This window comes from Eumetopias jubatus, unplaced genomic scaffold (assembly GCF_037043125.1).
Source record: "Eumetopias jubatus isolate StellerSeaLion01/CBP00866 unplaced genomic scaffold, mEumJub1_p1.0 scaffold_5, whole genome shotgun sequence".
Classification (NCBI taxonomy): Eukaryota; Metazoa; Chordata; class Mammalia; order Carnivora; family Otariidae; genus Eumetopias; species Eumetopias jubatus.
Window position 1 is genome coordinate 53,487,675 of NW_028274811.1, and position 13,887 is coordinate 53,501,561.

Consider the following 13,887-nt stretch of genomic DNA (forward strand, 5'->3'; position numbering starts at 1 on the left):
ACAGCTAATGTGTTAAAATGTGTAAAATTGTTGTGTCTACATTTTAGATGATGGTTCCGCCAAACAGCTGTGTATTTTATGAGTGGCTTATTTTCTGTGAGTCCCTGACATAGCCCGGAGGCTTGTGCCCTCAAATCAGAGGCCTGAGCTGAGACCTACCAGCATTTCCATTGAATTGACTTAGGCATGGGGACTCTGATTCCTTCTCCTTTAATCATCACTTCACATTCAAGGCTAAAAGGCTATAATTATTTGAAGTAGCTGAAACTTGAGTGACCCAGATAATTATCTCAGCAAGATGGGTTGAAAGTTTATTGACACAAATGCCAGTCTCATTAAAGGTTTGGTACAAAAGGCAAGTCCATGAGACAGCTGGTTGGCCGAGGTGAACTGACAGTGAGCAGCACCAAAGACACAGCAATCACCAGGAACTTAGAGGTAATTACGATCATTTCCATAATACAGTTAGCAGAGGATTATGGGAGGCCAGAAACACCTTTAGAGCTGCTTTCTTCCCTCATCACTCCTCAATGTGGAGTCCAGAGCACCATGGCTCAAACTCCACCCAGGCATCTACTCAGTCTAAAAACTGGTTGGTGAGTCAAAACAAATGAAAACTGTATTTGTCCCTAGATTGTGAGTAGCCAAAGCTAATACTATGATAATAGTAAATTTTGCACAGGTATAGATTTTTAAGTCTTACCTTATGCATCTATTTCTTTTGCATGTTTCAGGGATAAAGATACGTACAATGCCTACCTAAAAATAGCATAATATCTCCCTGCTATCAAGTTTAAAATTTTTTTTTAACAATCACCATCTAAATTTAAACACACACAATCAAGCCCTCAATACTGCATTTTAGGGTTTATTACTTATCATTAAAGAGTGAGAATTCTACATGTAGATTAATCATAGATCACTTTGGGTATTAAACATGTTTTTATACCATTAGTCAAATGCTACTTCCTACTCTTGGCTAACGTGTAGTAGCCATGTTGTGTTTCCCCAACTAGATTATAAGCTACTACGGCAGGTGCCTCTAGTAACAATATTACTGCAAACTTAGCGGCTTAAAAACACATACTTATTATTTGACAGTTTCTGTGGGTCAGGAATCCAGGCATGACTTAATTGGGGGCTCTGCTTCAAGGTTTCTCATGAGACTGTAATTAATATGTCATCAAAGCTGGGGTCTCATCTGAAAGCTTGAAGGGGGAAGAATCCACTTCTAAGCTCACAAGTGTTATGTGTTTTTCTCTCCTCTATCACCAGGTACTGTGCTTTGTATATGCAATAGGTACTTGTTAAGAAAAATGGGGATTTTGACTTCTATACATGGAAATATATGGGTGGGTAACTAAGAAAGAGTGAAGCCACTATCTTGGGCTTGATTTCCTCTTTGAGGGAATGGATGGGGATAGAGGTAATAATTTTCCAATCTGTGTGGACTGTAACTGAGTTTGTGAATATGCACCTGGACCGATCACACTTAGAGTGGAAAAGTATAAATAACAATGATAATAGCTCCTATTCCTCGAGCACTTAAAATGTGCCTGGTACTGTGGTGAGCAGATGAGAAAGCAGAGGCCTAGAACGGTTAAGTATCTTGCCCAAGGGTCGTGAAGCCAGTAAAAGACAGAGCTGGGAAACCTTGTTCTATTGATGCCAAAGTGCATGTTCCCATCCACTCCGCTTTACTGCCTCTGATAGGTGGCTCTGTGGATAGGGCACAGAGCCGTTTAGTTCTGTGGGGAGTGAGGTATACTGCTGCCTTAATTTTAGGGTTCCTTTGTTCAAGGGAAGGGTTAAGGAGGGATAAAAACTCTCACAGCAAGGTACGGTTAAAATTGGTTTCCTTTTTATAAAGGCCAGTTTTAACAGCAAATAAGTAATAAATCAATGTCTAACCTCTAGCATAGTTTAGCCGCTAGGGTCAGGGAGAGGAGGCAATGATCATTCATAGTCAGCAGTAGTGTCTGGAGACCAGCAGTAAGGCTGGTGTTCTGGGGTGTCTGTCTGTGTTTGGGAGGATCAGTAGAGCATGAGGTGATGGAACAGAGCATGAAGCCAGTTGCACACATGTGAGCTATGTTCCTTGTCAGCTGTCCCCCTGGCCTCTAGCCAGGGCAGGATTTTCTCCCTCAAGTCAGGTTATTGTGCCCTTGTGGTTTGGGGGCCTCAAGGTCCCAAACCATTAACGTAATGATCACATTGCTCTGGGCAGATTTCTGCCCAGTGTCCTCTGTGTTATATTGCAAAGACAAATCAGAAACACATTTATCAGTCAGAACAAGTTAGCCACCAGTCATTTTAACTAGCAAAAATAACTTAACAATTGATATTTCTGTATATTATACTCAGACATGCACAGACATATGCCCTTAAATACAGACACTGAGGAAGTGACAGTCACTATGTGGTGTTTTATCAAGGGAAGGAGCAAGGCTATGGTTTTCTCCCCAAAATTTTCATTTACTATATATGCTTACTATGGTGGCTCTTACTCTATTACTTATTGTACTTACGAGCTAGCATATTTGGTGGTTTCTTGCAACTTCTTAAACAGTGCCAGGATGTGTCACTAATGGATCAAAAATGTTATGCTCCATCCCAGATTTCCTACTCCTCCTTCCCTCCTGATAGACACTGCCATCCTATACTTCCCCAACTGGGTACCATTATCATTAGGTCAAGGTGCAGAAGTACAGAGACCCTACTTATCCCTTTTCTGAGTGCCACTGTCTCTGGACACTCTACGACTGCCTGGGTTTGCCAATGCTATTTGACTGGAACAAAGTACTAAAGAATGAGTATGTACAAGAGAAGAAATGATTGTGTATAGCCAGGCAGACCAAAAAGTCTGAAGTGAGTATGAAGTAAGGTGGTTTGTAGGAGGGAATCTCAGAATGCAGAAAAGTGACAGTTGGAAAAGGAGGGAAACATGAAATAACCAGCTTTGCAGTGCTTTTCAAATTTTGTAGTACAATCAGGTAATTTTAGTAGTTTAAAAAAATTCTAACATCTAGGTTGCAGCTCAGAGCAATTAAATAGAATATCTGAGGATGGCACTCAGGCAAAAGTATTCTTTAGAGTGCCCAGTTACCTTATACTAATGACCTAAAAGGAGAGGAGGCCTGCCATTTCCAGGTATAAGCACCTTGTCAGTTATCTGTCACTGCGTAATAACATTATCACAAACCTAGTGGCTTAAATAACACACATTTGTTATCTCACAGTTTATGTGGGTCAGAAATGGAGGCATGGCTTAATTGGGGGCTCTGCTTTAAGATCTGTTATGAAGCTGTAATCAATGTGTCCATCAGGGCTGAGGTTTCATCTTAAAGCTTGCATGGGGAAGGATCTACTTCCAAGCTCGCATGGTTGCTGGAAGGATTTAGTTCTCTGTGGCTCAGGACCCAGTGGTGATTGGTAGAACTGGAAATAAAAACAAGAAACTCAGTCCAGAATATTTCTCTTTAATATTTGATTTATTATGAAATACTTAAAAATCATGAAATGACTGCATAAAATAGTATAATGATCACCCTTGTATACCACCCAGCTTTATAAACAGTTTGCCATATTCCAGGAATGTTTTCACTTCACTCTATTTCGTTTAGTAAGGAAGAAGTTATATGGAAGAAAAGGATGATCTTGTCATGGTAGGTAACAGGGCAAGTTTGTTTGTCTTCACCTCTTTTCTTTCTACAGTTATGAAGACAGACAAAGATTCCATTCAAGCATGATTCATAGCATGATGCATGTTAATACATGTAGCTAGTGAGGCCAAGCCTGGAAGACTCACAGGAGAGGTGAAGGGTGATTGTTTTCCCAAAAGCCTGAAAAGGGGAGCAAGGTGCTCACCAGTAGGTGTGTAGTAGGAGGACAGATGGTCTTGCGTTCAGACCACCATCCATAAAGACATGTTGAACATGAACCTGAGGGTATGCCTGGCCCAACAGGTACCACAAGCTGCTACCCGTGGAAAGTAGTGAGCAGAATTCACTAATCCAACTCGCCTGGAATTTCTGGTGTGGATCTCTGCTCCCATCTCCTGATTTTGGCCCAAGTGATCAACTAGGTGTTGAATTCCATGTGGGAAGTTAAGGTCAAACCACAAAGATTACAAAAGTGCTTGCAGAGTTTAGGGATCTGCATTGTCCTTGTTAGGGTTTCAAACAGTTTTGGGAAAGGGTGCTAAGTAAATCATAGGGTCTTCACGTTCCAGGCTCAGGGCAAGGACAGTAGATTAGAGGAACAAGCGAAGTTTCAGGAAGGCCAGCCACAGCAAGGCCCAACAGGCTTTGGTAGATATGTCTTCTTACTGCTTAAGTGTTTGGCTCTTATTTATTTTAGATATGCTCATCCCATAGTTCTCTGCATTTCTTTCACATTCAGTTAAAAAAAAAAATCTCACTTATGTCCAAAATACTTATAAGAATATTTAAACCTGCTTCACTGATCCAGGAAATGGTGCCTGGTAAAAACTAAAAATAAACCAGAAAGGCTCAAGCAAGGTTTCAATGGCAGAATCCAAGGAGTTCGAGGGATTTCTAAACTTGGCCAAAGGCTTTCCTGATTTTCTATTTCAAGTTCATCCACGTGTGGATTTTCAAAATCTGAAGATCATTTCTTCCTTTTCCTGATGTTGAAAATAGAAGGACCCTGGCTTAACTTTGGAGCAGGTTGTGATTTACATTTGGTCCTTCTGTGATGTGATGATGAATGAGGCAGTAAAGCCTTGACCATCAGAGTTAGATGACCTGGGTTCAAATCCCAGCTGCCACTGAATATCTGTGAGACATTGGGCAGGTCACTTGTCCTCTCTCAGCCTGTCATCTTGTCTGCAAAGTCAGGGTTGATATGAGGATTAAATGAGATAATGTGTGAATTTAACATGGGTCCTAAAACACAGCAAGTGTTCAGTAAACAGTAGCTCCTACTCAACTCCTGTTGTAGTAAACATAACCATCTTTTGATTTTCTGTAATGGTCCTGGAAATGAAGCATTGTTATTCTAGATTTGAGGAGGGATAAGAGGTATAAATATACATACCTTCTGTGTCAGAGGCTGCTAACTATTGACTAACTTGTTTCCTCATATTCCTGGGCATTCAGCTAAGATGACATTCCCCAGCCTCCCTTGCAATTAGGTGATGCCAATGTGACTAAGTTCTAGCCAACTGAATGTGAACAGAAGTCATATGTCCCATTTCCAGGCCTGCTCTACAGAAATCTCCCATAAACATTTCTCCATGCTCTTTACCTTGGGATGGAGATGGTTATGATGCCCTTAGAAACCATATAATGAAGGTGGCAGAGTCAATGTTGGTCTGAGACTTTGAATGGCAGCTGGGCAATGGAGACAAGCCAACCACCACCTTATTTACTCTGAGGTAAATAAACCTCCGTGGTGTTTGAACCATTTTGTATTTTATTTGTTACAGCAGCTAGTTCCAAATGCCTAGCACTGTCTTGATTACCACCTTCTTTAAGTAATACTCCTTTCTTGCTTCCTATTTCCTATTTGAAATTCCTGAATTAAGTAAAAGAGTTACGGTATAAATGTTGTTGAGGGACCCCACTAACCAAAATGTACATCTAGGAGCTTCTATTGATTTTATGGATCACTTCTGCTTTTTATTTTTAAGACCCAGAAATCTTGGGAAGTAAGCCTCATTAAGACTGAATTTTGAGAATAGATGTGGGAGGGCTCAGATTACTTGGATTTTACTGTTCTTGATATCAGAGCCTTAACTGTAACAAGTAGTGTTCACCTAGCCATGTACCTTCCTTTAAACATACTCAAAAGGGATCATGAAAATAGACATAGTTAGGAATGACTGAAATCATTAATAGAAATTAGATATAATTTGGCACACACAGTTAATTGCAAGAACTTTAAAGAACATGCAGTGGGTTTTCCTATCAGTCTCCAGTTCCTGCTCACCACAGAACATTCAATCACCCTAACAAATGAGGTTGCGGAGTGAGTCTCTGCTCTGAGGTAATCTGCATTCTCTTCTGTGGGTCCCCTGTTGCTCTTGTCCCCAGGTCACTTGGTGCCAGAACCAACTGTCCTTCCTTCCTACCTCCCTGTATCCCTTCCTTTCTCTCTCTCTCTCCTTTTCCTTCCTTCCTCCCTCCTTCCCTCCTTCTTTCCCTCCCTCCCTCCCCCAGCTTCTCTTTCTTTTCATGTAAACTTGCTTTATACACGGAATCTTACTAATGAATGTTTCCAGACAGCTCTGCTCTTCTCCAATGTACCTGGCAAATGTTGGTTCCTTCCTTTACCTGTTGATAAAGTGGTCGGCTGTTAATGAAAATGACTCACTTACCAGAGCCCTCTGGCTGCCCTCTCTGTGCAGTAGTGATAAGAATAAAGTTTTAAGCCTCCACTTTGGAAAAGAATGTCATGTCTTGCTTGGAGTCTGAAAAAAAGCTCCGCACTTAGCACTTTGATCCTTCCTTAACTATGTGTCACTTCATTAGCCATCCCTCCAGCAACAGGCACTGAAAAAGTTACATTCCAGGCCTTGTTTTTCTTTCTTTCTTTTTTTTTTTTTTTAAGATTTTATTTATTTATTTGACAGAGAGAGACACAGTGAGAGAGGGACACAAGCAGGGGCAGAGGGAGAGGGAGAAGCAGGCTCTCCACCGGGTAGGGAGTCCGACGCAGGCCTCAATCCCAGGACCCTGGGATCATGACCCGAGCGGAAGGCAGACGCTTAACGACCGAGCCACCCAGCACCCCATCCAGGCCTTGTTTTTCATACAAAAGGGTTTGGCTGCAAGCTCCATTCTAGGATTCTATTCTAAGGGCTTCCCATCAAAGAAGTCATTATGTAAATATAAGATATGACCATAAACCAAAACTCCCTGTTGGGTTTCCTAAAATGCAGGAAGTCTTCCCCATGAGAGATCTGGGGAAAGTTCTGGCAGTCTGGAAACAAGTGTCAGGAGGTGTACTAAGGGGTTGTTGGAGTTTGAGGGAAGGATCCATTAAGTAAACTAGATGCTCTGTAGCTCATAAATAGATGTGTAGATGGACAGAGAAAGCCCTGGATTGTCAGTGGGTCAGCATTGTTAGTTAAAAAGAACAGAACCATAATCATAGATATAGTCTCCCAGGACTCACACTGTAGTTACAAAGATTATTATTCAAAAGCAGGGAATTTGTATGAGGGAGAATTCCAAAATCCCATAGCCTTCATATTCCAAAAATATTTTTTCATGAAGAGAATTCCAAGATACGTTGTAAAACAGAGATTTCTAATTTTTAGATCCTTATTAGGAAAACCCTCTCTGAAATTATGATATAGCAAAAATAAATTTGAACAGGTAATGAATAATTAATTGAAGACAAGTCTTAAATTAGAACTCCACTTGAGGCATATTCAGTCCATTTTGTCCTGGAACTTTTGACTGTTTGCAGCAGTTTCATTCCCCACTAAATTGGATGTGAAGTTTTTTAAAGAATTCTCCATGGAATGGGATGAATAATTCCTATCTGGGCATGTATCTTCCTAAGGGAAGAAGAGAGAGGGATCTAGGTTGAACAATTGATATGCAGTAGGTGCTTTATAGCTATATTATTTATTCATTGATATATACCTTATTCTCAAACTCAGAATTAGTCTTATTTTCCCCATTTTGCATCTGTGGGTTGAATAACTCAACTCAAATAGTTGAATAACTCAACTATTAAGTGGAAGACAGTACTCCAATGCAGGTCTCCCAGGCTCCAAACTCAAGTGTTTCCACTGTCCAATCCCCTGATATTTATCAGAGTTTGTGCATACCAAGTTCTTGTCCAACTGAATGGGGATGACTTAAGACCAATAATGTAAGAACGACTATCCTAATGTCAGCATGAAATTCTAGTTCTATAACTAGGCCCTACAACTTTCTCCTTTAATACTCAAGTAAGGGCCTTGTGTCTTCCAGTGTTCAACTCCTTCTGACCCAGGCTGAAATATCCCTTTGAAATTAGTAGAGTTTCAATTCATAGTGACGTGGGTATGCAGAGAAATGGTAGGCTTTGATTTTCCAATACATTTCAACCATCAAAGCTTACTCTACTCTTTCTTTGGCTTCCAATGAAGTGATTGCCCAACTGTGGTATACATAAGAAACATCTGAAGAAATTGTTTAAAAATGAATGCCTTGGTGGGGCGCCTGGGCGGCTCAGTTGATCAAGTGTAAGACACTTGGTTTTGGCTCAGGTCATGATCTCAGGGTTGTGAGATCAAGCCCACATCGCTGGGCATGGAGCCTCCTTAAGATTCTTTCTCTCTCCCTCTCTGCCTCCACCCCCTCTCTCCCTCTCTCTAAAAAAAAAAAAAAGAAAAAGAAAAAAGAAAAAAAAGAATGCCTTGGCTTCCACCCTAGTGATTCAGTGTGTCCACGGTGAGGCCAAGAGTCTGCATTTTTCACAAACATTCCAGGTGGTGAGGGAAATTTAAATACCCCAATTTTCCTAGTCACTCTGATTTTCCTTTTTTGTCTTGTGTTTTGACATCTCACAACCCTTGGGGTTTGGGATTTCTTTTATAAGCCATGCTCTTTGGTTCTCTGCCCTTCTAGAACTGCACTGCAAGTGTATGGCCTAGGCTCAGCACTAAAGCCAGAAAAATAGAGCTTAAGATCTCATAGCCACACACTCTAAGATGGAAAATGCCTCAGTTAGGAGAGACGGAAGAGGCTGCTAAATAAAATATTAGTGGTAACATATTATTCTGTTGAAGATAAAATGGGCATATAGTCAAAGGCAAACTCAAAGGAGTGGCACAAACCTGAAGGAATCATGCCAGAAAGGTGAGATCCCAGAGCAAGCTGAGGCTCGCGGAAAATGCTAAGGGCAAAGCAAGAGCTTTTTGGAAGCTACACAGGGATCAAAAACAATGAAGAAATAAAGGCCAGGAGCGGATGATGTAATGTTGACAGATGACAGGGCAAGCAGCACTGCTTATTTCCTGTTTTTCTTCCCTACTCCGGCAGGGACAAGGATCTCCAAGCTGAAAATTTACAGAATAAACATGACTTAGAGAAAACATCATCCAAAGATAGGAGAGGGGGTGGGAAAGAGGACCCTACGGGCACAAAGTGAGTGCAACTTTTAAGACCAGATGAGTCATATCACTGGGCAACAAAAATTGGCATTGGAGTCACAAACCTGTTCTTGGTTCTCTTTAAAGAGAAAGAGGTGCCAAATGACTACAGGCAAGAAAATCTCCTGTTTTTTTTTTTTTTCCTGAAGTTTGTTTCTAGAAACCACAGATGTTAACCCCCTGCAAAATCCTAGACGAGATAACAAATCAGACCATTTGGCAAAACTTAGAGAAAAGAGTGGTGGTCACCAGGGTCCAGCACAGGCTCTGCAGAACTACATTATGGATGTCAGCTTCTGTATCCCAAGCATCTGCTCAGTAAGCCACTTTTAAGGAAAGAGGACCCCCACCCTTGGAAAGAGGCCTTTTCAGAAACCCAACTGCTTAGATCAGCCTCTAGACCCAGGTGGTTTCTCTTGCTCTCCATTCCTCTTTTACATCATGTAGATTCACATCATTTCTTATGTATTCCATAGACGTTGCCATGGGGACAATATTCCATCTCCTGCAGATCCTGGCGCTGAGATCTGTCCTGTCTCCTTGATTTGCATTGGGCTTTCAGCTCTGTGTCTCTCTAACTTCAGTTTCCCATTTGACTCCACCCTCTCAAACAGCCTGCCGCTACCTAACCAGTCCACATTCTGATGTCTCAGCCACCTTTCCCAGCTAACTTCTTACCATAGTAACTTCTGGGCTCTCACCCCCTGCTCCACCAAATAAGCTCCTCACAAAGTTCCTCCGGTTATCCTGTATCAAAGATTTAAATGATGGCTCACTGGTCCTAAGCTTAGAAGAATGCATAGCTGCCTGGATGATCATGCCCAAGACTATTTTCTTATGGACAGATATCTCTGGTAGATAATTAAAAATTGACTGCCATCCTGGTCAATATTTTTATTAAAATATTAATAAAATATTAATTATGAGTGGAGACATAGAAGGTTGGATTTGCATGTATACAGATCATATAGATCTTGGATGAGAATATATTGGAAGGGGAAACTGAGATTCAAAAATATACATAGCAAAGAAGGTAACACTCAATAAAGACAAATGTAAAGTCTGGTCCTTAGGTTAAAAAAAAAAAATCAACTGCATGTGCCTGGCCTTGAGACCACTGACCACATTAACAAGAGTTAATGTGAAAATCACCTTAATGCTTCCGTTAACTATAAGCTCACTGTGGGTTGCTGATATGATGTGCCTACCAGGAAGCTAGTGTCTTTATCACCTGTGTTAATAAAAATGTAGACTCAGTATTAAGAGAAGTAATTATCCCACCAGTGAAGGACATGGGCACAAATCCTAATGTCCCAATGACACAAACCTGAAGTAATTATATAAGGGTAATTATGTCATAGGATGAGCTGAGGCTTGCAAAAATATACTCTTCTAGGCTTTTTGTCACATAGCCTGCTGGAATTAATTGCAATAGAGGAATGGTAAAAAATAATAATAATGTGTGGATTTCATCCTGAGTATATTTCTTTTGACGGGACACTGGCAAAGAAACATGTTCGGGCTAGTGCTGTGTTTGCAAGTCATACCCCAGGATTGATATTCAGTCTGTGTGATAGTCAGCTAATTAACCTGTGGAAGCGAAGAACTGAGAGACATGATAACGCATCAGATGTTTTGATGGGCTCTCATACAGAAGGAGAATGGGTCTCCATTCTCACAGGGGTAGGTAGGTGTGGGACCCAAGGGTAGAAGCTGTCAGGCTCTAAGCACAAACACCTCTGACCTGTGGTTGTGTCCCAGATGCCTTGTGAGCTGATGAGAACTCGGGTGGGCTGCTGGTGAGGAGTTTCCCTTCTTGTGTGTCCCTGCTCCAGGGCTCTCTGCTTTGGAGGGATGAGGTCCTGAAGTGACCTGCGAATCGCTCCAGGTATTTCCTTTGTGGGGCTTGCTCAGTGTTGACGGCAGGAGTCCTGTGAGCAGAGCCTGAGGGAGTGCGGAAGGGAGTGGGGGCCCCCTGCAGGCTCAAGGACCTCTTGAAAGCTTTGCCTAGACCCTGGACCACTGGTGCCCGCTGGCCTGGAGCTGGGGGACGGGGTCATTGGCTGAGGTCATCTCCTGAGGCTCCACTCAGAGGAAGGGCCTGCTAGGAAGCAGGGTGCCCAAGAGTGCAAACGATTTCCTGGCAACAGCATCTCCCCTGCTTGGCCAAATGCCTGATGAAAAAGAGATGGGGTGTGTGGGGAAAATAGGAGAAAGAGAGTCGGAGAGCAGAAGGGAGGGAGTGAGAAAAGGCCAGCGCTTGTGCTGACATCGGGCATTTGGCACCTGCTGGCATTTGAGTGCCACCAGTTTCTGAGTCAGTAAGGGTCTAAAGTGAAGGAATGGCCCATCAAAAGGAAAAAAAGTGAGTTTGTTATACCATCCAGATCCCTCCTTGATCTTCCCAGCTGGTGATGATATTACCAGTAAGAGGAGAGGGACCTCTGGGGAAGGAGATGCTGACCACCGGAACTCTCTGAAGATTTACTTCGGGGCCACGATAGTATTACCTTAATACAGAGGTTCTTAAGGCGGGGGGAGGGGGGTGAGGGGAGGGGTAAAGCAAGATCATCCCCCCTGGGATATTTGGCAATGTCTGGAGACATTTTTAGTTGTCACATCATGGGGAAGGAGGTCCGTTTGGCATCCAGTGGGCAGAGGCCAGGGATGCTGCGAAAATTCCTATATTGCACGGGATGGCCCCCATAACAAAGAATTGTCCAGCCCAACATATCAGTGGTGCTGAGGTTGGGAAACCATGCCTAAAAGGGATTTAACACTGGAGGCCTCCATGCCCAGGGCCACCCATTGGAGCCAAAAGCTTTTCACAGGTTTCTGCTCTTACAGGTGAGGCATTCGAGGCTCAGAGAGTAAAGAGACTTGTCCAGGGACTCTGGCCTTAGATTGAGATGAGTAAGAGCCCTGGAGTAAGACAGAATAGTATTAAATCCCAGTTCAGTAAGTTAATATCTGTGTAGCTTGGGCAAGTTACTTCACTGCTTAGAGCCTTTATTTTTTTTTTACTTGTTAAATGGGCATCACATAATAACTCCCTTACAGTATCATTTTAAGGAATACGTGAGATAATGCATGTAAAGTGCTTCACATAGCATATGGCATATAATAAATGGCACCTCTAATGAGTAGCAGAGCTAGAGGTAAAATCTTGTTTCCCATGCCCAAGTTCTGTTCTCTTTCCATTGTATCACTTTAATGAGTCCCAACCAAGGCTAGCCATCAGTTCTGAGAGGTTTGCAGGGCAGTGGTTGTGAGGTCTGGTACTTGACCCAAGTGGGCCTGGATTCAGAGTCCAGCTTTGCCACTTTCAAGCTGAGAAATGACTTCATCTCCCTCTAAGCCTCAGTTTTCCCATCTATAAAATGGGGGCAATGCTAATACCTGCTTTCTAGGCTTGTTGTGAGATTTAAAATGAAATTCATATTAAACACTTTACCCTAGAGTGTAGAGTAGAGTAAGGAATCATCGTATATTAGTTGTAGTTAATTTTTATGGCAGGTTGTCTCTCCCCAAAATGGCTGCCATAGTGTCTCTCATTCAATGTGCTTTTCTTCCAGTGCTATGGTAATTCCCCTTCCGCAAGAGGTGGGTATGTTTTTTCATGAATGTGGGTGGACCTAGGGCTCCGCCGGGAGCGATACTTTGTGACTTCTGAGACTAGGCCATAAGAAAGTGATACAGCTTGGGCTTGCTTCTCTTGGGATGCTCACACTGAAAACCCAGCCTCCATGCTGTCAGGAAGTCCAAGTCACCCCATGGAAAGGGCCACTTGAGGAGGAACTGACAGACTGTGTGAACCCTGCCAGACATCTGAATGAGTCATTGTAGGAGTGGAACCTCCAGTTCTAGTGAAGCTGCCCAGTTTACCTGAATGGAGAGAAATGATCTGGCTTCACTGAACCTTGTTCAGATTACAGATTCATGAACAAAATCAATGATCAGTGCCATTTGAAGCCACTGAATTTGGGGGGACAGCTTCTTATTCAGCAAGAGTAACTGGAACAATATTATTTTTATTAATTTCCCAAAAAAGAAATTTTCCTTCTGCCCATTTTACCTCTCAGTCTCAACATCAACACCAGGAAGAAAAGTAGATGTAGCAGGAAATGTTGCTGCTTCTCCCCAAATCAGTGTTTCTTCTGGGTATCTGGAGGATGATGACATGGCTCCACCCATTGTGACTGAGCTATATGGAGAGTGAGGAACCTGAGGGTTTATATGGGGACACAATTGGACAAATCTCTTTTTGGGAACAGATTAACTTCAGGGCCCAATTGTTATCTGATAGCTTGTAGACAAGGGGTTCCTAAGAACACACACTCATATTATTCTTTCCTTCCTTCTGCTTTGGTTTCCGCTATGGGTGTGGGAGTCAGGAATGACCCTTTCATCCATTTGAGTTTATTCAGTCCTCCACGCCTCACTTGTGGTTTCGAAGGATGTGAGGTGAGGATAGAGGACAAGGTCTGAGGACGAATTGAAGAAGATCTTTGTCCTTCTTAGGAAAGCAAACCAATTTTTTTATACCAGCTATGGTGTGTGGGTGTGTGTGTGTGTGTGATCGAAGGGCAGGGGGCAGCGTTATTGAAATTAGAAGTTCAAGAACTTCCCTGAGCACAGGAGTTGTTGGGAATCTCCTTTTACCCTGGTGGAAAGTTACCCAGCATGACCACTCAGAGCCTCAGGGCTACTAGGCCCATCGAGATTTCTTCTTGAGGGGTGAGGGCCACGTGAGAACTCTGTGCTTCATTCACCAA